Here is a 14,772-nt window from a genome sequence, read left to right as displayed (position 1 = left end):
CCATTTTTTGTTGCTTCCTTTGTTCTACAGGCATGATTGTGGATTCTTTATGCTACAAAACTGCAAGACGTATTATTGCTGGGAGGATGGTGTAATTGAAATGGTTGATTACAGCCATGAAGACATTCTGGACATTAGGAAGACTTTGTTGTACACCTGCGCAACTAGCGATGTGTTTGATGTTGACTTCAGGGGTTTGTTTGGCATCGAACCATGTACGTGTGCATGGACTTTAGTATTTTTTTTGCAGTTTGTACTTCTCTGTTCAGTACTGTCATGAAATATGTATTTGAACTTATGGTTTGTGTGGACTCTTTTTTTTTATTTTTTTTCAGGTGAGTGGTTGGATCTTGGTGAGCATGACTATAGGTTCTTTGGTAGCCAGTTCTCGGAGCTCGAGCGCATAGCTATTGATCTTAGCCAGGGGCATTCTCCAGAAAAGACAAGATCTGGAGTTATAAAGGGGCGGTTGGGAGCTCTGAGAAGTTCTACGGCTGCTTGTGCAGAGAGCCCTACTACACCCAAGAATCCCATTGTCGAATTGATAGACAGCGATGATGATGTGTTTGACAAGATTGCTGGCGTTGGAAGAGTCACGAGGAGTGCTGCTGCCAAAGGTTTATCTCCCCTTGCTGGAATAGTGGCTCGTAGAGCTGGTGGTGCTAGGAAAGATCCTGCTTTGGAATCTGGCAATGTTGTAAGCACGAAGCGTGCGCCCAGAGCTCCTATAAAGTTTTGCTCCCCTGTGCAGCAGCTTCACCCTCATAAATTCCCTCACCTGGACAAGGCTTGCAGGTTGTATAAGCTGTTTCTTAGTGATGAATGGCGTGAGAAGTATGCCGAGTGAGTATCTATCATTATTTTTCCTCTTCTTTTTCTTCTGTTGTTTGTAACTGCTAGGTAAATATGACCTGAACTATTCATTTTTATACAAATCGAACTGCTATGAATGCCTTATCTTGCTTCTGCTTCTTTTTGTTCTTGTGTGTGCTGCAGGAATACATTCTCAATGATACCTCAGCCTGATGGAAACGTAACTGGCTTCACTGGGAATCGCATCTGGGAAGTTTTTTCACCCGGGCAAATGATGGAGGGTGATATAATGGACTTCCTCATTGATGATTGGAAGCAAGATCCTGAGAGAAATGTTGATTTCGCATCTGGGAAAAGGATATTGCTGAGTCCATATTTCATCTCGGTAATCAATCAGATCGGTTTCTTTCTGTTGAACAAGACTACCTATTGTTTTTACGAGTTTTAATAATACTTTTGCTTGTTGATCCTTTACCACTGTCTATTTTCTATTTTGGCTTTTTTGCTGGTTGTGCTTGACTGTTCGTTTTACGAGGATGAAAATAAAGATTTTAATGTGGAGAGTGCAGCGAGAGATTTCAAGAGCTATGTTAAAGCTAATGAAGACTTGCTCAATGCCGACCTTGTGAGATCTACTAGCTGATTTTTTCGATTTTTATTTTGTTTGTTGTGATGCTGGTTTTTATTTTGAATATTTAACATCTCTTTTTTGGTCATTTGTTTTTAGATCATGATGCCTCTATTCAAGCCTATGGTTTTATCAAAGGATAGGAAAGTGAACCACTATTCCTTATATGTCATGAGTCGGTACCGAAGCAGCGTTGACATCCTTGACTCTTTACCTTATCCGAAGAACCACCGTCCTTCAAAGAACACCTATCACAAAGACTGCGAGAAGATTGTGAGTGACATTTATTATCTGTACTGGATTAATATTTCTGCATCTTTGTTTCTGCTTTTCTCTGAGCCCTAAAACTGTGTGGGTTGTTTTGTTTTTTTGCAGATTTCTAGAATGGTCAAAGTAATGAAGGCTGTGTATGGTGATGCTCAGTACAATGCGAGCAAGCAGCCCAATTGGGAGCTGTTTGCAAAGAAACCAACGGTTGTCAAGGTTCCACTTCAAGGGGAAAATGAATGTGGCCATTATACTCTGAAGTATGCGGGATGCTACGATGGTGAAAAGATCATTGAGAACATTCGAGATTATGACGTGGGTTTCTTGTTGTGATTTTCAATTTCTGTTTTTGGCTTATTGTGCATCCTTTTTTTATGTGTCATGATTTTTTATAATTTTGTTTTATTGTTTTGCAGCCACACATTGTTGATTGCAACGCTGAGGATCTGTATAGAGTCGTCTTCAACCTGAATAACCATCTTATGGTCATCATTTGCATAGTGAATTTGATAGTTGTGTGATATATCTCTTGAAAACATTGTAGGCTCTATTTTGTAGTGTTTGATGTCTTGTCGAGTACTATGTAATAACTAGTATATTTTGTGTTGTGTTTGAAGGGTGGCACAATGTTTAACAAACTTTTTTTCCATGATGATTGTGTGGTTGAATAGCTGTTTCACTTGTGTATGTTTCATCGGGAATTCGTTTTGGTTAAGTTTTATTTTTTGTACTGAAGACTTATATACTAGTTGAACTGAAAACACCTATTTTTTCAAGTGTATTTATGAGTTGTTGCTGAGAAAGTGAGATTTATTTTACTTTTATGTGATTCCATCCTCAGTTGGACCTTTATAGTTTCTGTACTCTCGTTTTCTTGTACTTATGATATAGTTCTGTTAGTACTGATTTGTAATCTCATTCAGCGTAGGGTTTTTAAAATTTGGTGCCAAATTTTTGTTTGAACTTATTGAACTTTAGCAGTTGAACTTCATAGTACAAGTTAAAGCACTGTTTTAAATTAGCTATGTTTAAGAGATAGCCCTATTAAGTTCAAAACTACTTCTTTCTCAAGGCAATAATTGGTATCATCATAGCACTTACCGAATAAACTAAGTTGTACTGAGATTTCAATTGTGCTAGTACTTCGATTAACTATTTACTTTTTGTGTTGTTTGAGGCTAGTACGTCTTCCTGCTGTGTTTCTTGTGATTTTTCTCCTTTGTCGAACTTATATCTTTTTGATTTACTTTTTGGCCTTCTTTTTTTCTAGGCTGTGGTTCTTCTCCAAGCAATGTTTGGTATAATCCTAGCACTTGCCGTATAGTCTTAGTTGTACTGAGATTTCAGTTGTATTATTATTGTTATTCTTAGTGTGTCACTGTTTTAGGGAATGCGAACTGAAGCTTCCCGTTCCTTTTTATATTTTGTAGAATGAATGTACCGTGTGTTCAAGTGTACCAGAAGTTTCAGTCCTAGCATGCTAGTTACTAGGAAATACGTACTGATGGTTCTTTGCTTTTCCTGTTGCAGTACTTAGTGAATTTCTAATTTCTATTTTAGCATGATGCTTTTAGTACTGAATGTTGTCCTTGACCGAAACTTAGTTTTTTTAGTGTTCTTCTGAAACTAAAAACTGGTTTTTTAGTGTGATAGTACTACCGTTCATGTCTAAGCTGTACTGAGCGTCCAAGGCTACTATTTGCTTTTGTCCTTAGTTATCCTTCCACTGTTTTTTTGCGAAAATATTTATGTGTTATTTTTATTTCTCCATGACTAGTGCTGCGTGGCAGCCATGAAGTTTCAACTTCAACCTAGTTCAATTTCAAATGATGGTTCAACAAAATAGGAAGCTAGCAAACTTGTTGGATGACATAAGCAAACAATGTACTTGATAGACATAGGCAAACTTGTTCAACCCCTGACACACATAAGATAAGGTAGCTGGTTCAACAAAACAAAAGCAAACTACAATTCTGAAACAACTAGAGTAAGGACACACATAGCATATGGTAGCTGGTTCAACATAACGAATGCAGACTTTCATGCATCTTCATCTGTGAAGTTGCAGTGGTAGTAGGGGTCAGCCTCCTGCTCTTTTGAAATATCCCAACCTGTCACGATGTTGTCAATTGTCTTCCATGACTTGTACGTTGTGTACGCATCTATTCCTGCGTACGTGATGAGGTTGTCTGGCAGCGGGCTGGTCGCCCACAGTTTGTGGTCTTCCCTCTTCATCTTCTTCTTCATGCCTTCGTAGAATGGGTGTGACACTCCAAAAAAATGTGGTGGTTTGTTTTTTAAAGAGCCTTGCTTGGTTTGAAAGGAGGTCATTTGAACCCTTCCTAAAAACCATCTTCTAAGTTTGCCCTCTCAAAAATCCTTTTCTTAGATTTAGTTTCTTTTAAAAAGAAAACCCTTTTTGTTTTGGGCTTTTATTTGGTTTTGATCCCTTCTAAATTTTACCATGCCACCTATGGTGAAATTTTTCCCAAAACCTCTCCTCCCACCTTGGTACAATCCAAACATTCTATCCAAACTAATAAAATCCATTTTTGGATTTTATTCCAATTATTTCTTCTCCCCAAAACAATTCTGTCTTTTCTTGTGAACCTAGGGATTTGCAAAGCAAGTACTTTAATGCCTTTGATCCTTGATCCCAAACCAACTCCCCTGGATAGTCCTTTGAACCCACAACCCAGAACCATCTTGAACCACTCTTCTCCTGTTCAAATATTTCAAATTGCACTCACTGCAAGTTTGGACCAGATTTGCCAAATTTGGTGAAATTCATATCTACACCTCTCCAAAAATTCCACAAATATTCAGGCAGCCTCTAGATGCAATGAGAGGCCCCTACACCAAAAACGAGCTCAAGGAAAAATCCCTACATGCATGGATCATTCTGTCGAACACCTTGCATGCACTGTTCTAGTCATATTCAGTTAAATTGAGACATTCAGTATCGATCCTCGTCAGTGACTTCAGTGACGAGCTCACAGTGCGCTTGGCACGTAGCTCACGGCCAGGCTTGCTTGTCCGGAGCCTCACACGCGCACTTGGCGCCTTCCTGGCGTCGGTGGCGCCCTGGCCTGCCTGCACCGGCGTGTCTTGCGGCGGCCGTAGCGCCGTAGCGGCCGATAGGAAGTAGAACGGTGGCACAACGCCGTTCGGCGCCGCCCAAGCGTCCTGGTGGCTCCGCGTGGCCACCTTTCTAGCGCACGCATGCAGCACCGTCGCCGTGGCGCGGCACGGCAGAGCGCGCTCTCTGCCGCCGACGGGCCCGCGCCGCCCCGTTCCGTCGAGCTCCCCCTAAACCCCCAAATCCCGACGCAGTTAGCACCAAAACGGAACCATGGAGCACCCACGATGACGTTCAGCCTCTCAAACCTCCCGTGCAACCGCAGCACCGTCATAATCACCTCGCCGGAGAACCCCGTTCTTGGCAACCGCCTCGGGGCGGCTATATATAGCACCCCGAGCTTGCGCTCGCCTCCGCACGACTCCACCATCTCACCAGACCCCGCCCGGCCACTGAACGAGCCTCGACGGGCCTTTCCTCCTCGACTCCGGCCACCTCCGTCCGCCTCGGCCTCCGGCATTGTTCTCTCCGGTGAGAACCCCTCCACCGCCCTACTTTCGACCGTAGCCCCGTACCACCTCTAGTAAGATAACCCCCACCTCAATTTTAACCTCGCAGCTCTCTCCGGCGAGATCCACGACCACTCGAACCGCCGTCCGCCAGAGCAAGCATCACCGCCGACGTGGTACTCGTCGGCGACCACCACCACCTCCCACAGACGCGGAATGGTGCCCTGAACACAGAGGTACTCTCCGATCTCCCTGCCTCGCCGTGGATCGCCGCCGCCGACCACCGTGCCTCTCGGTGCCGTCGCGCTCTGTTTTCCCTCGTTTGAAAATTCAAACCTGAAGGGTGGAGCCCGCCTGTCAGTCTCTCAGCCGTTTTTTTAACACGAAACGTTATCTGTACTTTTCCGCAGAACCCCCTGGAATTTTTCTGTTTCATTACAGATGAGTCATTGGGTTAAAACACTTATAACTTTTTAACAGAAAGGAATTTTTGAGTGATTCTTTTTCTGTCCTCTTCAAAATTTTGTCCAGTTTTTTATCATATTTATATGAAAAATATTTGGAACACTTTTCTGTACACTCATGGTATTTACGTTGCGTACGTATCATTTTTTTTACCGTAGATACCGGAGGAGGTGACGAAGCTGCAAACCTCGCACAGTTAGACTCCGACTACTCCGAACAAGGCAAGCATGTTTGAACTCTTGATATGATGAGTGGTTGTTGCATGTTTGAATTTTAGTTGTAGTCATGGCATGTTTATGAACATTTCTTGAATGTTACGGTTCATGCATATTGGTGGAAAGTAAGTTTCGGAAAAGCACTATGTTGTTGGTTACATATTTGCATGGCCATGTGTTGGCAAGAAGATGGGTAAGATGGCAGTGTTGTGACATGCCAGTCTTATGCCAGAGTATTTGAATTCCGTGTCATCGTGGAACAACTCACATTTTCATTCATTACTTCCTATATTGTCACATGTTTTCCGAAAGGAATATGGCATAGTAAGTTGCAAATACTTTTCCTGGTACACACCAAATAGAGAGGCCGGGATGAGGGTTCCATGGCCCTGGATTAAAGCCCGTCATCCGGTCAGGGGGATGGGTGTTTACGGTTGGGACCGAGAGGGGGGGCACCCCTTAGAGCGCGCGTATAGAAATTTGATCCCATGCTATTCGAGGTTGTGGCCTCCCTGTCTCAGAGTTTTTCTTGGCCATTGTCCGAGGTGATTCCTGGCATAGTGTGGTGAAATGGGTGTGTACTAGTTAAATGTGTTTCTACTAAAATACCGTAAACGGAACTAGTCCTTCATGACTACGGAAATCCGTTGGCTGTGGTCAGTTCATCCAAACTCTGCAGAGTCTCAAATCTTTCAATTATCTTGTACTTTGTTCAAGTACTATATTCATCTTATCTTGTCAGGTATCAACCACAGTGACAAAACTCCGGTGGGATTTATGTGTGATAAATCTGGTTAACAGATTATTCTTATGAATGGACTAATCTTGTCATTTACATTTATTACAAGCCCTGTCTGTGATGTTGCTCAGACGTCTGACGGTGACAGACCTGTTATTTACTTTTGTTATGAACCCTGTCTGTGACGTTGCTCAAATGTCCGACGGTGGTATTTCTTTTATAGCCCTGTCTGTGACGTCGCTCAGATGTCCGACGGTGGTATTTCTTTTATAGCCCTGTCTGTGACGTCGCTCAGATGTCCGACGGTGGTATTTCTTTTACAAGCCCTGTCTGTGACGTCGCTCAGATGTCCGACGGTGGTATTTCTTTTATAGCCCTGTCTGTGACGTCGCTCAGATGTCTGACAGTGGTATTTCTTTTATAGCCCTGTCTGTGATGTCGCTCAGATGTCCGACGGTGGTATTTCTTTTATAAGCCCCGTCTGTGACGTCGCTCAGATGTCCGACGGTGGTATTTCTTTTATAGCCCTGTCTGTGACGTCGCTCAGATGTCCGACGGTGGTATTTGTTTTATAAGCCCTGTCTATGACGTTGCTCAGATGTCCGACGGTGGTATTTCTTTTATAGCCCTGTCTGTGACGTCGCTCAGATGTCCGACGGTGGTATTTATTTTCAAGCCCTGTCTGTGATGTCGCCCAGACGTCCGACTGTGGCATTCCTTTTTAAGCCCTTTATGTGATGTCGCTTAGACGTCCGACTGCGGCACGCATTTTATTTATTTACCTTTCGAGGCATCGCTCCAGACACCCGATCGGTTTTCAGTTATTTATTTTATTCATCAAGTCCTGCAATATTATCGTTATTTTATGAGCATCAGCCTTGTTCATAACGCATTCATGCATTCATTGATTATATCTTTTGTCCGAACTGTCTTGTGAGTACTTTCAAGTACTCACCTGGCTTGTTGATTTGGCCAGATATTGATGAAGGCGATCTCATGGATGAAGAGGTTGATAGCGAGTCCGACGCCTAGAGGAGTCCCAGTCAGTCCCGTGCGATCCTGTCTTGGTCATTGTATTATCCGCTTCCGCAACTGCCAGTAGAAGTCAAGTTATCCACCACCTCTTATCCTCGAGCTAGTAGCATGCCACCACACCCCTGTGCCATAACCGCCCTTATGTAAGATATTGGCGAGTTTGTAATAAATTGCTGAGCAGCCTCGGCTCAGCCTTGTAATATATTTGATGCTACTGGTTCCCTGTTTATCAAGCTATGTCTACCAGAAAGGATGACTTTTCCTATACTGGGATTTAAAGATCGATTTTCTCAATATTTATTTATTGAAAAAGTCGGTCATGATAGACTTGGTAACTAGAGCCAGGCTGACTGTAGGAAGCCACTAGGCGCGATGACTAATCGGTTTTTAGCAAAATAGAGACACTTCATTATTTTGCAAATGTAGTCATTTTTCTGACAGTCAGCATAAATTTATGATCTGACCACTCAGAATTTTTGCCTACTTTTGTAGATGGCTGACAACAACTGCGAGTCTCAGATGTTCGCCAACGAGCCTGACGGGTTCGTCAAGCTTCTCACCTTCATCGTCCAGGTCGCGATGGGGCCATCTATACGCCCAGTCTTCACACTCTATCAGCACAAAGTCAACGATGGTCTGACCATGCATCAAGCCGCGGTGCAGTTCAGGGGAGGGCGTGTTGAGTTACACCGCTTCCGGTACTTGGGGAGCCATGCCTACGGAGAAGCATGCTATGCAGATGGCAGCTCATGAGGCGATAGCTCGTCTCAGGGATGTCCTTCCTGCGATGAAGACTCGCCGTTACTGCTACCTTCCATGCCACGTGCCATACACCTATCACTACGCGTTCTCTTGCCCCAGAGGAGAACGAGACGAAGCTTTTGAGATGCTTATCGATTACCTCCGTGCTCTGGAGGCAGCCTTCGACAACCTGGTGGATGACTTCGTGGCTGCCCGCATGACCCAGTTCATGGCTGTGCCACCAACAGGAGGGAGCTCCTGCACACCGCGCCACCACTGACTTTCGTCTCGTCCTCAGCATCTTATACACCTGCCACTCGCGCCACACCTTGTCGCCTGCCTTCCACCGAGGAATTCAACCAAGCCATTGCACCCACTCCAGTCCGCTCTGCGCCACCCATTGCGCCCACTCCTGTTCATGTTACCCCGACTACGGCACCCGCTCCATCAACTCAGTGCCGCGTTCCTCATCTGGAACCTATTAGCAAGGAGGAAGTTGATTCCCCAGCATCGCTGCGTCTGACCCTTGGCAGGACAAAGGAGGTCCTCACCATCTCCTCCGACTGAGTACGTTTAGTCGCCATGTGGTGTACCAACTTGTATGATATGTACATAGGTTGTGAGAAGTAGCCTGTTTGCGCCTCATGTAGGATCTGGAGAAGTGCACTAGCTTAAATAACATGTCAGGATTATGTACGCATATCCTGAGTGATGTATAATTATGGTTGTGTGTAAGATATGTAATAGTCCTTGTCCGCGCGCAATCGTGTATCTTCAAAATATCCTGGAGTTTCAAAATGTTCTTTGTGTGCAATTTTATTGACTTTTGCAACTCTCTTTCTTGTCTTACAAGTTCACAAAATATATCCCCAGAGTGAAAAATGTCTCGTCCTTGGACGCGCTCCATGCCAAGTCAGCCAGAAGAAGATTATGGCACACCGCAAACCCAAAATTTCACTCAGGGTCAGACAAGTCAACAGCATAGTGAAACAGCTTTCACACAAGTATGTCGTCTGTATGAACAGAGTCAACAACAACACCAAGAAATGATGAACCAGTTCAGCAATATGGGAAGTAAACGTGGTCAGTACCAACAGCAATCCAAATTATCTGAGTTACAGAAGACGCGTCCACCAACATTTTCTCATACTGAAGAGCCTCTTGAGGCAGATGACTGGCTTCGAGACATGGAGAGAAAATTAATTATCGCACAATGTTCAGACCGTGAAAAAGTATTGTATGCACCACATTATCTCACAGGAGCAGCTGCATCATGGTGGGAAAACTTCCTGCACATGCACCCCAACGAAAATGAAATCACCTGGGAAGATTTCAAAGAAGGTTTTCGTGGGGCACATATTCCTAAGAGCGTCATGAAAATCAAGAAGAAAGAATTTGATGAACTCAAGCAAAAGGCCATGACAGTATCAGAATATAATAGCCAATTTACTCTGCTATCTCGCTACGCCAATGAAGAACGCATGACCGAGAGCAAGAAGATGGAAAAATTCTTGGAGGGCCTGGCACCTGCCCTTAAGTGCCAGCTAGTTGTGCATTCCTTTCCAGATTTTAAAACACTGGTGGAGAAGGCCATTACTCTGGAAAATGAGCGACGTAGCCTGGAAGATTTCCGAAAACTCAAAAGGGACCAGACCACTTTTGCTCGCAACCCAAGAAACAAGATGGAAATTCAGAAGGGTAGAACACACAAAACCCCGACGGAAAGTTCACGTCCAATCAACAGTTTCCATGCAGGAGACAAAGAATTCACCTATCGTCCAGGCGTTACCTGTTATGCTTGTGGAGAAGAAGGGCACTATGCCAAGCAGTGCCCCAAGCCAAGGAGCTCAACCCCGAAGCTCAATAATGGTAGCAATAATTCAGCGCCAAAGCAAAGTAATTTCAACCCCAGCAACAACCACCGGAAAGGTCACTTGAACCACGTGACCCGAGAGGAAGCACAAAACGCCCCAGATATCGTACTCGGTACGTACCCCGTCAACACAATACCTGCCATGGTTTTGTTCGATTCTGGAGCTTCTCACTCATTCGTTTCGAAAAGTTTTGCTTTGCAAAATAATTTTTCGATGCTTCCCCTGGAAAAATCAATGATCATCAAGTCCCCTGGAATTAAGCAAGTGACCCAGAGTTACTGTCAAGGTGTGGCTATTGAATTTGAAGGATTGAAGTTTTACGCCAACCTTATTGTATTGGAAAGCAAAGGACTGGATGTCATCCTAGGAATGGATTGGTTAACCACCAACAAAGGTTTTATTGACTGCTTCAACCGTACCATGATTCTTACACACCATCATGGGAAGAAAATAAAAGTTTCAGCCAAAGAGAGGCAAATACCTCGGCAACCTAGATTAAACAAGGTGGACGTTTCTGAGCTAAACAAGGTCCCCGTAGTATGTGAATTTCCAGACGTATTTCCAGAAGAACTACCAGGCAGGCCACCAGACCGAGAGATAGAATTCAGCATTGAGCTAGCACCCGGAACCGCTCCCATTTATAAGAAACCATACAGAATGGCACCATCCGAATTGGTAGAGTTGAAGAAGCAAATAAAAGAATTATTGGAGAAAGGATACATATGAGCCAGCTCCTCACCTTGGGATTCTCCAATTTTATTTGCTAAGAAGAAGGATGGAACAATGAGGTTGTGTATTGATTATCGAGCTCTCAACATGGTCACAATCAAGAACAAATACCCAATGCCCCGAATAAATGATTTATTCGATCAGCTCGCACAGGCCAAAGTCTTCTCAAAAATTGACTTGAGATCAGGATACCACCAATTAAAAGTACGAACAGAAGATATTCCCAAGACCGCATTCACCTCCAGATATGGGCTGTATGAGTTCACAGTAATTCCATTCGGACTAACCAACTGTCGGTGTACTAGAATAGGGGTACCCTAGTACCCCGAACTTGTGCACGGGCAGTTGCAGCACCCCGCGGCAAGACTTGCCGGGTGACCGCCAAGGTCCTCCGTGGTTCCTTTGGAGCCATTCAAGAACAAAGTGTCCAAGCCAAGGAGACAAGGCCCCGGCAAGAGGAGCTTGCCGGGAAGGCCAACCAAGGCATCCCAAGGAACTTGTCGCGGCGCGCCGCGCGTCCCGGCAAGGCAACAAGGCCCCGGCAAGAGGAGCTTGCCGGGAAGACCAACCCAGGCATCTCGAGGCCCGGTGAGCGACAAGCTTCCGGACCCGATAAGACAACGGCCGCAGCAAGGCGCTTGTCGCGGCAGGCGGCCACTCTGTACCCACGCTCCAGCACATCCACCAACGTGTCGCTCTGGGGGCCTTTCCAGGCGCGCGTGGCAGGAGGCTGTGCAGCCAGCGGTGCGAGGTGGCATGCGGAGCTGACAAGACTACCATCGTGGCGAGCGATGGCGTCCCTGACGGTACCTTTCTGCACTGTTTGGGTGACACAGACGGGCATTTAGTGCCCTTTTCCCCTACCGTCAGGGTTAGGTAGGATGCACTGTACAAGTAACTGTACCAACCACCTCGCTTTTTACATTTGTACCCTTCTCTGCGTTGCCACCTGTTGGTGACCCCTTGAGCATATAAAAGGAGGCCCATGCGCAACGTAGAGGGGGTTCGGACCCAGAAAATCACACACAGGGTTCGACTCATTCGAAAGCCAGAAAACACTTAGCTCTCTCTCTCGAGCAAGAACACAATGCAATCAAACAAGCAGCAGTAGGAGTGTTATCTCTCCGGAGAGCTCCGAAGCTGGGTAAACTGCTCGTGTGCTTCGCCTCGATCTGCTCTTCGTGCGACCTCCGCCCCCCGCCGAATCGAAAGGGGCTTGGTCCGCCGGCCCCATAGGTGTTCGTGGATCAGTTTCCCCGACATCTTTGGCGCGCCAGGTAGGGGGCGTCGAGATTGCGTGAACCTGATCCGGCGTTCACACGAGCTAGATCTTCATTTTCTTCATCAATATGCCACCAAAGAAGAAGGCTTCGGAGGCAGGTGTTCCGTCCATGTCGATCCAACCGCCACCGGAGCAAACGGGTGGTGGGGTAGACATTGGCGGAAGGATGGACGTCGACGAGGAAGCTCACGACGCTGCCAGGTCCAAGGGCAAGGCAGCGCAGACCTCGACGTCGGCGCTTGTTCCGCGCCCATCTCAGGAGGCGCAGGACCGACAACGTCATGGTACTCACAGTACCATACGTTTGTTGGGACAAGATCAAGCTGGTGGATCTCGGGGCGCTCAAGACCAGCATGCGCGCCAGCGTGCTGGCGCGAGCGAGGCACGGTCGCCTGGACGGGATACTACTCCTTCTAACATAGTTAGGAGTCCGAGCACATCCCGCTCCTCGCGCCGTCCGCCACTGCCACCCACCACTCTGACAGAAGCTTTGGCGTGAGCTCAACTGCTCCTGGATTACCCTCCGACGTCAGACAAGATCGACGAATGGAGGGCCACCATTCAGAGTCTCATTGGCTACGCCAACGGCGACACTCCGCGGCAGCCGAGCACGTCGCCGCCACGGCAGTGTTGCCAGGTGAGAGCCTGGCGACAAAACTGGTGGGGGTGCAACCACCATGCAATCACCACCCCGAAGGCCAAGATCGCCGACTCGTCGGATCCACCTCGACAGCGACTCCACCGCATCATCGGATCCACGGGCTCGTCGCGATCAGCGCCAAGTTCTTCACGATCGACAACAAGAAGACGCTCGTACTCGCATCGAGCACCGAAGAGAAGCGCGACGTCAATCCGACAAGCACGCTGGGCCCTCTGTTGACATGCATGCGCCAGGGGAACCAGGCGACTTGCCGTACGCGGTAGGTTGCCCTGCGTTCACTCGTGAGCTGCGGCAAGTCTAGTGGCCCAGCACGAAGAACTTCAAGCCAGACGTACCGGAGAAGTACGACGGCAAGACGCATCCGTCGGACTTCCTCAGCATCTACACCATTGCGGTGCAGGCTGCCGGGGGACGAGACGACAAGATCCTTGCCAACTACTTCCCGCTGGTGCTCAAGCCCAACGTCAGATCCTGGCTCATGCACTTGCCGGACAACTCCATATCCTCTTGGGCCAATCTATGCCATTAGTTGGTCGGCGCCTTCACAGGCGGCCACAAGCCTCATGGCCAAGAGAGTGACCTTCATCTACTCGCCCAGAAGGAAGGAGAGCCCCTGCGCAAGTACATTCAGAGATTCAGTAGTGTGCAGCACAACATCCCAGACGTCCACCCTGCCGCGGTGATCAGCGCGTTCCATCAGAACGTGCGAAACCGCAGGATGCGGGAGGAGATGGCGATGTGCAAGATCAGAGACGTCAGTGAGCTATATGCCCTGGCCGACAAGTGTGCACGTGCTGAGGAAGGGAGGAGACTCCCCGGAGAGAATATTGGAGCAGGAGGGTCTGACAGTGAGGATGCTGCCCCGGCAAGGAAAAACCGGCGGCGGAACAACCGGAAGAAGAAAGGCAAAGAGGTGCTGGTCGTTGAGCAGTCCGGCAAGACGCCCAAAGCTGGCAGCTCCGGCAAGGAGGTTGCCGCGGAGGTGGCGGTCGCCGACAAGCAGGACGACACCAACAAGCAGTACTGCAAGATCCACCGCACCAAGGGCCACGATCTCCAGAGCTGCAAGAAGGTCGAGCAGCTTGTTGAGCAACAGAAAGCTGAATACGAGCGGCGCGACAAGGAGAAGGCCCAGGAAGGTGCTGGAGGATCCGGCAAGAAACGTCCCGGCCGAGGAGGACGCCGCGGCAAGGCCAAGCAGCGGCAAGGAGATAGACCTCCTCGCGGCCGCGACAAGGATGAAGATGACGACGACGATGAAGACATGGATGATGAGGAGACTGATGAGCAGGAGTTCCAGAAAGCCATAGAGGTCCTGTGCGTTGACGGCGGTGCTTCTCTGCATACTTCGCACCGCCAGCTCAAGTAGTGGGTGCGGGAAGTTAATGCAGCAGAACCACCCGTCGAGTCACACAAGCCTCTGAAATGGTCCAGCACGCCTATCATCTTTGATATTGAGGACCACCCTGATCGCATAACTGCGGTCGGGTGCTTGCCGATGTTGGTCTCACCAACTATCCGCAACCTCAAGGTCACTAAGATGTTAGTTGACGGCGGGGCCGGCTTGAACCTGATCTCCTCCGCGGTGCTCCAGAAACTCCAGATCCCTGACAGTGAGCTCGAAGAAACCGATACGTTCCAAGGAATCAACTCAGGAAGGAGCAAGCCGAAGGGAAAGGTCACGTTGCCGGTAACATTTGGCAGCGAGTTGAACTTCAGGACTGAGAGGGTTACG

The sequence above is a fragment of the Triticum aestivum genome, chromosome 1B, assembly GCF_018294505.1.
Source record: "Triticum aestivum cultivar Chinese Spring chromosome 1B, IWGSC CS RefSeq v2.1, whole genome shotgun sequence".
NCBI lineage: Eukaryota > Viridiplantae > Streptophyta > Magnoliopsida > Poales > Poaceae > Triticum > Triticum aestivum.
Note: the sequence above shows the minus strand (reverse complement) of the source record.